General features: G+C 40.2%; 1 pseudogene; it reads left to right on the plus strand.

Annotated features, from left to right (window-relative positions):
- The first annotated feature begins 12,275 nt into the window (after positions 1 to 12,275).
- LOC116878814 lies at positions 12,276 to 12,717 on the plus strand (annotated as a pseudogene).
- Positions 12,718 to 13,558: the final 841 nt, after the last annotated feature.

Genomic DNA, 13,558 nt, shown 5'->3' on the forward strand with positions numbered 1-13,558 from the left:
CGGATATATAATTCTAATTATAAATCACAATATCCCAGGATATAAAAACCATAAGCGATTCAACTTGGTGAGATGGCTTTGAGACATTTTTACCTGCCTCCTTCCATCTCAGATTTGTTCTCCAATTTTTGTAGTTTCAGCAGCCTTTAAGCCCAAGATTAAGAAAAACACACACAGGTATCTTGCCCTTCCCCTCCCTATTTTTATTACCCTTCTCTATAAAAAGAAGAATGGAAGGAGGATATTATAGGGCTTAAAAATGCTTAAAGAGGCTGAATCTTCATTCCCAAGTAGTAGAGGAGCCAAGGATCATTTAGAAAGGAAACTGTATGCCTTATTTGGGATTATGGATTTTGAATTCAAATCCAGTTCAGGAGGACGTACAATATCTTTAAGTTAAAAGAAACGAGCAACCCAAGAAATCATATACCTTGCTTATAAGTAGATACTTTGATAGAGTTTGGGATGTTTTGTTTAGTTTGTCTGTGGTTTTACTTTGGTTTGTTGCGGGAAACAAAGGCAAAAGAAAAAATCAAATCTCCTTACTGCTTACACCCCACTGACAAGTCCTTGAAACAGGCAGAGTGACCTTCCTCTAGGAACACAGTTGCCTCGATGTTTATACTTTGCTAAGAACGAGAGGCAATCTTAGCCAGACCACCAGGTGCCTGTAAATCTTTTTTAACATATAAAGAGTCCTTTGGAAACTTTCTTTATCTCTACCCCCACCCCAGAGATCTATGTTGGCGATCATCCCTCAAGCATATGGCTTACTGATATACATCTGAAGGGTATCATGACTAGGGTTTTATTAGACAGTAATGAACAACCTTCTCCTAACAATAGATAGCCCCTTCAGGATCCCGGAAACCTTGTTTCCAAAGTTCCTTAGAGATTTATGTTATTCCTAAGCCCTTCCCAACTGGAAAGTGTATAATCAGTCACCTGTCAAAACCCCAGTGCCGCTCTTTCTGACCAAGGGTCCTCTGCCTTTTAATAAAACCACCTTTTTGCACCCAAGGTGTCTCAAGAATTCTTTACTGGCTGTCAGCTCTAAACCCCGACATTTTTCTACATCAGGTGTGACACTGTATAACGTTTAATAAGAGATTTATTCTTATTTATTCTTTATCTTGGGAATGGTCACTTAAGGAGTTTATATACAAATTTAGAATAAACACACATCCACTTCTCTGAACTAGGATGTACCTGAGGGATGTTACTACCTGTACAATGTACTCAGAGATCACCAATAAGGCAAAATAAGGCCAATCTGTGGGACCCAAGAATCTTTTAGAATTAAAAAGTATTTAAGGGGCGCCTGGGTGGCTCAGTGGGTTAAAGCCTCTGCCTTCGGCTCAGGTCATGATCCCAGGGTCCTGGGATCAATCCCCACATCAGGCTCTCTGCTCCTTGAGGAGCCTGCTTCCTCCTCTTTCTCTGCCTGCCTCTCTGCCTACTTGTGATCTCTGTCAAATATATAAATAAAATCTTTTAAAAAAAAAAAGGTATTTAAAACCTAATGCCTACTCTTCAAAATTTTAAAGCAGGGCAGTTTTTTCAGGCAATATTAGTTAAACCTGATCATAGTTTGGAAGCAGTGTATGGTCATGGGGCCCTTAAAATAATATGACTGAGGGGCGCCTGGGTGGCTCAGTGGGTTAAGGCCTCTGCCTTCAGCTCAGGTCATGATCCCAGGGTCCTGGGATCGAGCCCCGCATCAGACTCTCTGCTCAGCGGGGAGCCTGCTTCCTTCTCTCTCTCTGCCTGCTTCTCTGCCTGCTTGTGATCTCTCTCAAATAAATAAATAAAATCTTAAAAAAATAATAATAATAATATGACTGACCATCAAGGCTGGTGACACTGCCTTCATACTAAGATTACAGGGGAAGAGCTGACTTCTGAGCAGTGCATTTCTAATGCTGGAAAACCTTTAGGGGCCAATCAGCCTGGCGCGGTGACAGGGAACAATGAGGAGAAAAGGCTAAACATGGTGAGTAAACTGAAGAACTGTGGTCCTGGGGGAATGAGTGACAAGTCCCTTAAGCAGTGTTTAGCATGTGTGGGGCAGGGGGAGTCCAGGTGGAGGGCCCAGGTGGAGTTCAAGCTTTCTCCATAGAAAAAACCACACCCAGACCTGTGTCCATGGGACCACAGAAACTTAGCATCACTGGTAACATTGTGATGAAGTGAGTTCTCAGTTTCCTGGAACAATATGGCAAAGGAGAGTGTGCCCCTGACGCCAGTGCTAGACACCCAGCTAGTAGAAAGGTCAGGGGTCAATGAAGCACTGTGACAATAAGAGGAGTGACTGTATTTGTTTCACAAGTTTGAGAAGCATGGATCATACACATAATTTCGACTCTTCAGGACTATGCAGGAGTCCTCAGTATTATGTTTTGGACACGACTGACACTATCCTTGACTATAATTATTGGCTTTCACAACTACTGGGACACGAATTCTATACACGGTCACGTAATTTATAGTATAATACACCAGTTGATTCAAATGAATCAACATTGGTAAAGACTGGAAATGTGTCAGCACCTAGTTAGTCCTATATAAGCGTTCGCTATTATTTGCTGCATTTGTTTTCTCGTGCTGCTATGGGTTGGAAGAAAAATGCCCACAATGCTCAATGAAGCCCTAGATGTGTTTTAAAATAGAAAGTCATAGAAAACCATTCATTCATTGTGCCCTACTTCGCATGTGCTGGTGAATATTTTTATGAGTGATACAATGAACTATTTGGTAACGGGCATTGACAAAAAGGATGAAGATTTTCAAACGATTACCTAGGCTGCTTATGCTTTTAAAAGGCACTAAAAACGTGTAAGAGAAATGAGAAGCAAGATTCTTACAAATTTTAGGTAACTTACCCCCCAAAAATAAAGTCATCTTTGGGCTATTACACATATGAAACTCCTGTTAAATGGATTAACATCTGTGGTTCCAGATAAAAGATTTCATCCTTTTTTGAAGTCCTAAAATGTCATTCACAGACCTAGTTTTTAAATAGTTTTCCATTGACAGGAAAGTATTATTTCTCAGAAGTTTCTGAATGTTTGATGATTTTAAATAAGGCCCGCTCAAGTTATTTTGAAATGCTACTCCAACCTAAGAAAAATAATCCTAGAGTGGGGTGCCTGGGTGGCTCAGTGGTTAAAGCCTCTGCCTTCAAAAAATTAAATTAAATTAAGAAGAAAAAAAAAAAAAAAAGCCTCTGCCTTCGGCTCAGGTCATGATCCCAGCCTCCTGGGATGGAGCCCTGCATCAGGCTCCCTGCTCAGCAGGGAGCCTGCTCCCCACCCCACCCCCGCCCCCGCCCCGCCTGCCTCTCTGCCAACTTGTGATCTCTATCAAATAAATAAGTAAAATCTTTAAAAAGTAATAATAATAATCCTGGAGTATTAGAGATTCCTACAGTCATACATACAAGAAGAAAGGTTCAGTATTTTCAGAAAAAAAAAGAAGAATTTCATTTTTACTAACTAAAAATATTTTTGCTATTACCACAACTTGTCTTCTATATGAATTTGTAAGGTTGATCTTAAAACTAAAGTCTATAGGCAGGGTAAAGAAGGATATCTACATGACAATTAGTTTTTTGTTTTTTGTTTTTTTTTTTAAGATTTTATTTATTTTTTGACAGAGAGAGAGAGAAGGAACACAAGCAGGGGGAGTAGGAGTGGGAGAAGTAGGCTTCCAGGTTGAGCATGGAGGCAGATGTGGAACTCGATCCCAGGATCCTGGGATCATGACCTGAACCAAAGGCAGATGCTCAAGGACTGAGCCACCCAGGCACCCAATCTACATGACAATTAGTAAGATAGATTTGAGAATGAAGAAACATTTGCAACCAAGATAAATTACTTTATCCTCCATCCCAGAAAACATGCATTTCTACCAAGAAGAATGTCACTAAAACCAATAAACAGCTCTTAATTTTCTCTAACTGGAGGGGCAGTAGTGCTACCGTCCCGCATAAACTTCTGCAGAGTCCCCTTACAGGCTCCCGGCCCTTATTTGTGTCCCTTGACAAACCTCTTAGCCACACAGGTAAAATGTCTAAAACGACAGTCTGATCACGTCTCTCCTATTTCAAGTATGTCCCTGGATTTCAATCCCCTGCAGACCAAAATCCAAATCCTTCAGCCTTACACAAGGTCCCCACCACAACACAGACTGATGGACTGATTTTCCAAACTTAGCTCTCCTCCTCCTTTCCCATGCTTTCTGCGTGAGCAATTTAGAACAGCTTAGCGCATCTCAAGCATACCGTATTGTTTACACGTCCACATGATCCAGCAGCTCCTGTCATTTACAAAACAGGTCCCCTCTCCAGGAATGCTCCCCTGTTCTTGCTCTTGCCCCAAGCCACCCTCCCGCACACACCTGTGCTCTGTCTGGATCATTCCTTCTCCAATTTCAAAATCCAATTCAAGAGCTGTCTTCCAAAAGGGCTTTACTGTTGTTGGGTCCCCCCAATATTGGGTACCCCAATAACAGGTCCCTGATTAAAGGAGCGAGACTGATACAAAGAGAAGGTCAAGCAGAGCTTTATTTCGCGCCAAGCATCAGGAATCAAACTGGCTGGCCAGTCCCGGACCACTTACAGAGAGGGCAACCCCTCCCTGCTTTCCAGACTAACTTTTATAGAGCAAAGGCCATGTGATTGGGCCAGGCCACACACAGGTGGCCAATGAGATTGCAACACAGAGAGAAAGCAGCACAGTCATGCTAGGTGACTAACTGAATTACAATTTACCCTAGTAGACATTTGATTTAGCCTATCACACCTTGGTTAGGATTGGCGCCAAAAGGCTCCCAAAGGGCGGGCCCATACTCCTTGGTAGCTAGGAGAGAGTTTGCGCCCCCACTGATTGAATACCTCCACCTGGCCTGACCCACCCTTGGACTTGGACTTTGTTACCTGGGACTGGTTTCCGGGACTTGTTTTTAAGTAAGTTCCCCTGGGGGGGGGGTGGGCAAAGTCAATTTAAGTTTTACAACAAAATGGCAGTTCAACCGGGGTGGGCCGCTCTGGCTGAATAGGCCCTTACACTGTCACCTGCCCTTCTGGAATCTCAGAGGAGAAATCATCATTCTCTGCTCTGTGGAACTTTGTCTCCTCTAGATGTGCTCCTTATTGCAGTTTTACCACGCTCACAAGTATATTCCTCCTCCTGCATTAGATTCTGAGCTTCTTGTAGGCAGAGCCCCTGCCTGACTTGTATTTACCCCAGAACTGGCACTCCGTCATGGGTCTGCTTGATTGGCTAGATACAAAGGAAACTTTTGTCCGCTTCCAAGTCACAAAAGAAGTCTGAGCCCTGTTGTTCTGTAATTGATGAAAGGCCTTTATCAATACTGAGCCATTGAACAAAGAAGCTCTTCTGAAAATATTAGAACGATCTTCCCTTACTTAAATTTCCAGAAACGCCCAATAGCAAGCCTACCGGCGGCCTCTGACCAAATCACACAAACCTATTTCCCTTTCCAGACTTTCATAATTTCTAAGGGCAGATGCAAGGAGAGAAATACAAATGCTTCTTCAGATAAAGGTTGTGAGCCTGCTTTAAATCACTTAGAAGCTCTGCTCTATGGGGCAAAAAATCATACTGAAACAAAACATTTTTACCAAGAATGGAATTTCTAAGATATTACATCCTTCAAAGTGACAACATAATGGCAAATTATGACCCACCAAACTCAGAGGAGCAACATAATATCTGAAGAAATACAGATCAAAGCAATGCTGAGCAGTGAGTCTTATTCATGGAAAATTAATAAGGTAATCACCCAGGCTTCTGGGTGTTGAATCACTTGGTACCTGATGGAGGACCAATCCTAGTGAAGGGAAGTGAATCGTCTTAAAATGTCCCAGGCCAACCATGAGTTGATGTATTGTGACAAGAATCATCAATAACCAATATATAGGTGTTTGTATACATAGGCTGAGGACTGCAGAAGGAAGGTCTCATGAATAATGCTCAAGGGCTATAAAACCTAATTCTTGCTTTCAATGAGTTTATAGTCTGGAAAGGGAAATAAGGCTTAAACAGAGAAAATCAAATAACACACAAAGGATGTGCTTTTCTGAACACAATGCAAGGTAACAAAAGATTACGTTTCTGCTTGATTCTTTCCGCCAGCATTGATTGAGTGTAACTGAATACCTAATACTTTGTCTCAGAGTGATACAGACCATAGGAACAATGAGATTTCAGAGGAAAGAGATGTCCATATGTGCATCTGTCATAGAAAACTCCAGGGAGAGATTCGAACTGAGTATTCAGAAGTAGGTAATATTTAGATTTGCAGAGGAAAAAAAAGGAAAATGGCCCCAAAGTAGGAAAATGGGTGTGAATCAAAACACAGTACCAGGTCCTATTTTTAATTTTTATTCCAAGTCTATAATGGCTTGGGTTTGCTGTGTGTCAAGTCCCGGACTCGCGTATCTATACCCTGTGCAACTCACCCTTACTTCATGCTTAACACTGATTCTTCAACATTACTGCACTCTCTAATTCTACCCACCTTCTTGCCTTCCTAACAAAAGAAAAGGGACAGAAGAAACCTTTCTTGAATTAGGAGAAGATGCACCCTATAAATGACCTGTGTGTGTGTTCACGGACTATGTGAAGAGAGATGGACCCTCAAAATTAATCTGGTTTGAATGCTTATTTGCTGAAAATTTTAGACATCCGCTGCAGCTAATAGGCTCATCTAATAAACATACTCAACAACTTCATAAATAGCATATATTTCTATTTGCTTCTTGGCAATTGCTTTCATCCAACTTGTTCAAAGACAGGGAGCCAGACTTTCCACAGTTCTAAGTCATTCCCTAGAGGTAATTTGGGTGGTTAAGAAGGCACGTGAATTCTTTCAGGCCACAAGGGGCCCATTTACTGAGTATATAGTGAAAAAGCAAAAGGGAAACAAAATTCCCCTGTGCCCCAACAATAGGTGAGAACTCTTCCCTGGGCCTTTGGGCCACATCGCACTCCCTCCAGCACGCTGATTAGCACAGAGGAAGTAGAATTTTGCCTTTTGGTTCTAGAAAACCCAAGGAGAATGTCCACCTATGACTGACACTCTTATTCTGAAATCATTTCTTCACTATTTAAATCTTGTGTAAGAAAAACTTCCAGCTATAACTGTAGCAGCCTTTCAAAAACATCGACAATAAAGATGAATCAATGCAACAATTTCAATGATAAACTGTATTCGAAGTTTAGAGATATCAATTTTTGGTTAATTGTATTGTTCCTACACGCAGATTTTATTTTGCCTTGCTTAAATATGAGGCAGTTTGCAAAGATGACGACCTGCCCCAAAGGCCTCCTACAGACATGTCAAGGGTTTACAGATTTATTCAATTCTGATCTTGAAAGCACCTTGGAGTATCATTTAGCCTTGAGAAAGCAGATCCAGACAAGGACCCACTGAGAGGCTAAAAAATTAAGATCCTCTTCTCCAGCTGGATTTGTGCATAACTCCTGCTAAAGCCAGGGCAAATCTGAATCATAATGAGAAGATCATGTCCTTCAACTAGTTTCCGGGGGCTGAAAAAACATTAAGATTTATGCTTCAGCCTAGCCCCCTACTCTTGTCTTGTCAGGTCTATTTTTAAATCTCCAATCATTAGAAAATGACTATTTAGAATTTTTTTCACTTAATTGCTTCAAATATTTATAACCATTGGTGAAACTGCATGTACCTAGGGAGAGAAAGGCAAGAATATGGAGAAAATGATGGGTTCGCACCAACTTTTTGTAATCTGTGACTCCACAGGATTTTCTTACTATTAAGAATGGATTCTTACCCTTAAGCTGTTCCATTTTGGAAAATAAAATTTTATCAAAATAACCAGTGACGAGACTTATATTTTCTATAAAGGTGTTTAAAGGGTATCTACAAATTAGGCTGATCCAGTATATCATTAGGTTAAGATGAGGAAAATGTAATTTTACCCAGGTAGCTCAAGAGAGGGTAAACACTTACAGAGACGTGGGAAGAGATGAAGACAAGAAAAATGAAGGCAACCAGAAAACAGGGAGTTCCTATCATTTTTAGGGCAGGTGAGCAAAGAGAGAAGATGGTATTATAAAAGGCAGGGAGAGAAAGCCTGCACGTGTGAGCAGGAACCAGGCAGAAGCAACTAGGAGGGAGTGGCTTTGTGACTGGATCTAAAACGTCACATGAGGTAAAGCCTTGGTCTGAAGCACTAGGAGAAGCACCGCAGGCTTCTTCCCAGCACCACCTGCCAAAGTTCTGGCAGTTCCTCCCTTTGGCCAAACCTAATCGGAAACCAGTGGGCAGTGTGGTTTCCAGAAATCAGGCTCCCTTGTGAACCAGAGCAGTGTAGATAGAAGAAGAAAGGGGAACGGATCCGAGAGTGACAGGCAAATGTTTAGCACCGTGTATCCTGTCTGCTCTCCAGCAACATCCTCACACTTGTACTGAAGTTTCCTGTTTCCTACAACAGCAACTGCTCGTTGCTGCCTATCATGGTGCAACCATAAGAGAGAGAAGGTCTCCATCAGCGTTCATCAGACGCCCCAAGGGCAACACTTCTTATGTGAAATAGTAGAAGAAGGGAAAAGAGGAAAAAAGAAATGAATGGTTAATATTGTCCATGTCCTTCAGCCAAACATCACCAGCAAAACAAGTTAAACAAGTTGGGTTTATTACTCCCTTCATTGAGGGAGAACACAAAATATAGGGAACCGAGAGATGCCTGAGTCAAGATGTTAAAAAAAGCCCATCATCGAACAGGATTTGGGTTTTTGCTGGGTAATTTGGGGAGGGTCTGAGAAAACAGGGATTTAACTTAGGCGGAGTGCTGTTCGAAAACAGGGGCAATTCCATGACCAGGTGTCTCAATGAATAGTATCTATAGGGAGAACAAACTAGGAGGAGGATAAATCTGTAACAGAAAAAGCTGTAGTAGTCACTCTTATCTGGGAGAGAGGGCTGTGTGGTGGTTTGTGGCCTGATGACTGTCCTTGTTTTTGTTTCATTGATTATGGTCTCAGAGTGACCATAATCTGACATTAACTTTCTGTGAGATTATGTCCAACAAGAGAACAATATGGCTTCACTGTGAGTATCAAACCAGTTACCAGACATCAGAAGCTACGTTTTTTCCTTTCTCAATATACACAAAACTTATATTCATAATATATTTTTAAAGATATAAGCAATATATATGTTTATACCAAATATATATAATATGCATCTCTTTTCTGTTCTTCCTTTTCTGTATGTGGTCATGAAAAGTAATTAATATTTTAATACATCCATCTTCTAACACACATTCCATGTTTGTTCCCCCTGACCTTAGCTACCACCTTGACAGTAGAGATTCTCTACCTGGTACAGTGACCCACACAAAGGTAAGCCTTTGACTGCCTTTGGCAGTCCAGCCTTTATTGGCTTGTCCTAATCTCCCATTAAACCCACTATTGTGTGTGAAAGTCCTAAGTCCCCAGTGAATCCTCTAAGACCCATTTGTCTCCATTGCAAGAGCAATCCAACTTTTCCTCATCAAATGGAATAAGTCATCTCACCCAGGTTAGCAACCTCTTTCTCTATCTACTGTATTGGTTCAGTGGTATGAGGAGCCCCAAGTGGCCAGGTGTTAGTCTCAACTCCATTTCAGCTCAAGGAAACCATCTTCACACCACCTCCCACAGCTCCAGTAGAAACCTATTCTCTTGGTAACAAAATCCTCTGAGACATCTAAAACTAAGGTTGTGGGAATGAGAGCAAAAGTCACTAGAAACAAAAACTGTGAGGGAGGGAGGAGTTCTTAGATTTAACAGTGAAAGGAACCATTCCTATACCTCCCTCTTTGGTTATGGGAGAAAGAGCACTAGATATTAGCAATCAATTCAAAGCATGGATGGCATCTTATAGGACAGCCTCACTAACACATGGTGTATCATAGGCACCTGGATACACACTGGGTTTTCAATAGGCCAGTTCATAGTTCTATGAAGCCAACTTTTTCTAGGTGACAAGGTAAATGTATGACTAGAAGATACTGTGGCCCTCTGGCTCACTTCTGCTATGATTATTTCCTTGGTCCCATACACAATTGTGTGGGATAACTTTATTCTGAATAAGTCATTCCATGAGTCTACCAATGGTACACTGTCAGAAGCATTTTTCACAGAGAGGCTGGATGACATGCACAAGGAACTCTTTGAACTATTTTTGTAATCTTCAGTAGGTCTGAAATTAATCAGGAATAAAAAGTTTAAAAGTAAAGAAAGCTAGGTAGGAGAAGAAGAGCTGTTCCTGCCAACAGGAAGACTCAGGAGGAAATAGAATTCAATGTTTAACAGATTCAGGGAGAAATGTGTTATATTAATCAAAACTGCACACCTTCTTTATGTTCAAAATAAGTAATTATTAAACACATGGATATAATATAGCATTTTAACTTATTTGAAATTGTCTTGAATTACAGACTTTTCTTTTCCCAATCAGGCCTACTCAAAATACTATTTCAAGTATTTTTTGTTTTTTCTTTTACTTATTTGGTTTATTCTCTTATTACCAGGGAGACATCTTCTCTATAGATTTAGTTCTGCATGCAGGTTTTTCTTAAACTTTTGAGGAGGATTATTTTTGACAGGGGCATTCATTTTCCAAAAAGAGTAAAATTTAAATAACAAAACAAATTCACTCATTCTTAATGAATTCATAGGAACTTGTATTCTTTTCCCTTTTATAACTTTTTTTTTTTTTTCCAGTTTGCTCTATTTTCACAACTGCTTGTCTGATTGTTCTCTAGGTTGGCAATCGGCCCTATCGCTTCAACTTGCAACTTGAACCTGCTCTACCCATGATAAAGTGCTCAGTGGATGTACCAGTGTGTAGTACCGGTGCTCTGTTATATTTTTATTTTCACAAGAAGGTACCATCTCTTGGCAGAAGGAGAGACTTTTTTTTTTTTTTCAATTTTTGCACACTTACAGAAGGAATTATACTTAGATACCTGAATTAACCGGTTCTCTATTTCCAATTTATTCTAATCACATTTTAGCATCTTCAATTGACTGGTATCTGGAATAGCCACCCAACTGAACTGCTCTTTAATTTAGCATTAGTGAAGAAGGAATCTAATTATGAGACTGAGACAGTCTAGTGCCTGACACCACTTGTCCATTTTTTTTTTAATAATGCAATGCTCAACTTGTGTTCACTTGAGGTTTCTTGGCAATCCAATTCTTAAGCTGAAGAAGGATCACTGGTGAGTGACAAGGAAGGCAGAACAAGAAAGCCGAGGTGACCACAAGATAAAAAAGCCAGGAGACATTGCTAAATGCCTTGAGGAATTTAGACTTCAACTTAATGCACTGAGGAGCCAGGAAAGGACATCAGGCAGGGGAGTGGTTTGAACAGACTGGCATTTTCAAAATTTATTCAAAATGACAAGGTTCTTTTCAATATGCAAATATACTTTAGAAGTTAAGTCTCCGTCACTCAAACTTGCAGTGAGCTCTTTTGATCTGCTAATCAGAGGGCAGCTGGAGAGGACTAGGTTTTGAGGAGGTGGAGATGGACAGTACCAAGAATAGATTTTGTCTAGAGACTGCTGTCTACAGCACATCACTGTGGAAATTGTCCCAGTCACCAGGAACAAATGCTAGAAGTCGTATGTTTCTATGAGTTGAAGGCCAGTATGCACAATGTTGCCACAGGACATGGTCCTAAAACAAGGCTTCATTTTCTTTAATTAAATAAATTTGGGGATTAGACTGATTGGAATGTGATTCAATCACAAAATATTATGAGTGAGGGGCCCTAGACATACAAGCTAGCTCAGGATAATACCTAATCCAACCAGCTCACACCATGTCTTCAAAAAAGTAAACCCTTCCCTGATAGAAAGCTACTAAATATACTACCATTGTACTTTAAAAAGCAGGCTTTCAAAGAACAAAGTCAGAATTTGTCCAAGCCAGGGCTGATGTCTTTTCAATCAGTTACTTTTCTAAACTTTAAGAATGCATAACTGACAAGGGCGCCTGGGTGGCTCAGTCAGTTGAGGGTCTGACTCTTGATTTTGGCTCAGGTCATGATCTCATGGGTTGAGAGACAGCCCTGCACTGGGTTCCACACGAGGCAGGGAGTCTGTTTGAGATTCTCTTTCTCCCTCTGCCCCTCCTCACCACTTGCACTCTCTTTCTCTCTCTCGTGAAAAGTAAATAAATAAATAAATAAATAGTTCTTTTAAAAAAAAAAGAAAAAGAATGTGTAACTCACATTCGAAGATTTTTTTCCCCCCTTTTTTGGCCTTTCTCTTTCCACCATCGTGGAACCTGTGGAGGCCTGCTGGGAGCAGGATTCCTGTAAAGACAACTGTGTCTGGAAGGCTGTGGTCCAAGGCCATTTTTGCTAGTTATAAACAGGGCGTCTGGAACCAGAGGAGCACACAACTCTTCTCAAGACCGAAGGGGTTTATGCTCTAGATGAAACTGAATTCTATCTAGGCAAGAGATGTGCTTATGTGTACAAAGTAAAGAACAACACAGTGACTCCTGGTGGCAACAGAGCAAAGCTAGAGTAAACTGGGGGAAAAGAACTCATGCTCGTGGAAATGGTGGCATGGTTCATGCCCAATTCCAAAGAAACCTTCCAGCTAAAGCCACTGGTCACAGAATCCATGTGATGTTGTACCCCTCAAGGATTTAAACTTACTGAAAAGTAAATAAATAGAGGGGTAGATTTGTTCTCTTGTTAAAAAAAATTTTTTAATTTACTTCCTATATATCATTTCTTGAAAAAAGTAAAATGTCTCTGTGATACCTTTATAAGCAACTCTAATTTTGAAATGGTAATTTGTGCATCCAGCTTACGCTCAGCAAAGCATGAATCATATAGATCCCATTATGTGATTATGCAAATGCACACTAAATATACAATTAAAAGCATACATGGGCAGTGAAATTTAATTAATTATTATGACTTAGCTCACTTGCCCAATGTAGTTTTATTAACTAACAGTCCACAGATGTGTTTCCTCTCCTGATTCATTTACATTTTAATACCATGTAGAAATGATAAATTATCCTAACAGCAGATGATAAAAACAGATGGAATAAACATAATTGAACCCAAGATGATTTACATAGGTTTGAATTGAATAGTTCGTGTATTTAAGTCCATATTAAATGCTTGACTCTTGTATTGTGTCTACTTAGGAAGAATTTCACACACACACACACACACACACACACACATTCAAGTCAGCCAAGGGCATTTAAAAATGAATATTTAAAGGCTATTAAATAGCTTTGAAATTGATGAACAATCACTAATTATACTTAAAGGTATAAATATTAAAAGAAAAATGGGATCAGAAGGATCAGACAGAGTAACCTAGAGATTATAAAAATTATCAATAAACACTAATGCTAAGTGAAGTGAACATTTGACAAATTACCAGGTAGAATTGAAAATCTCAGCCACTTATAGATTACGTTGTCTCCTGGAGGGCTGCATTCCAAACTTAAATAATTGATGATCTTTCTAA

The sequence above is a fragment of the Lontra canadensis genome, unplaced genomic scaffold (assembly GCF_010015895.1).
Source record: "Lontra canadensis isolate GAN:19392208 unplaced genomic scaffold, GSC_riverotter_1.0 scaffold2, whole genome shotgun sequence".
Classification (NCBI taxonomy): Eukaryota; Metazoa; Chordata; class Mammalia; order Carnivora; family Mustelidae; genus Lontra; species Lontra canadensis.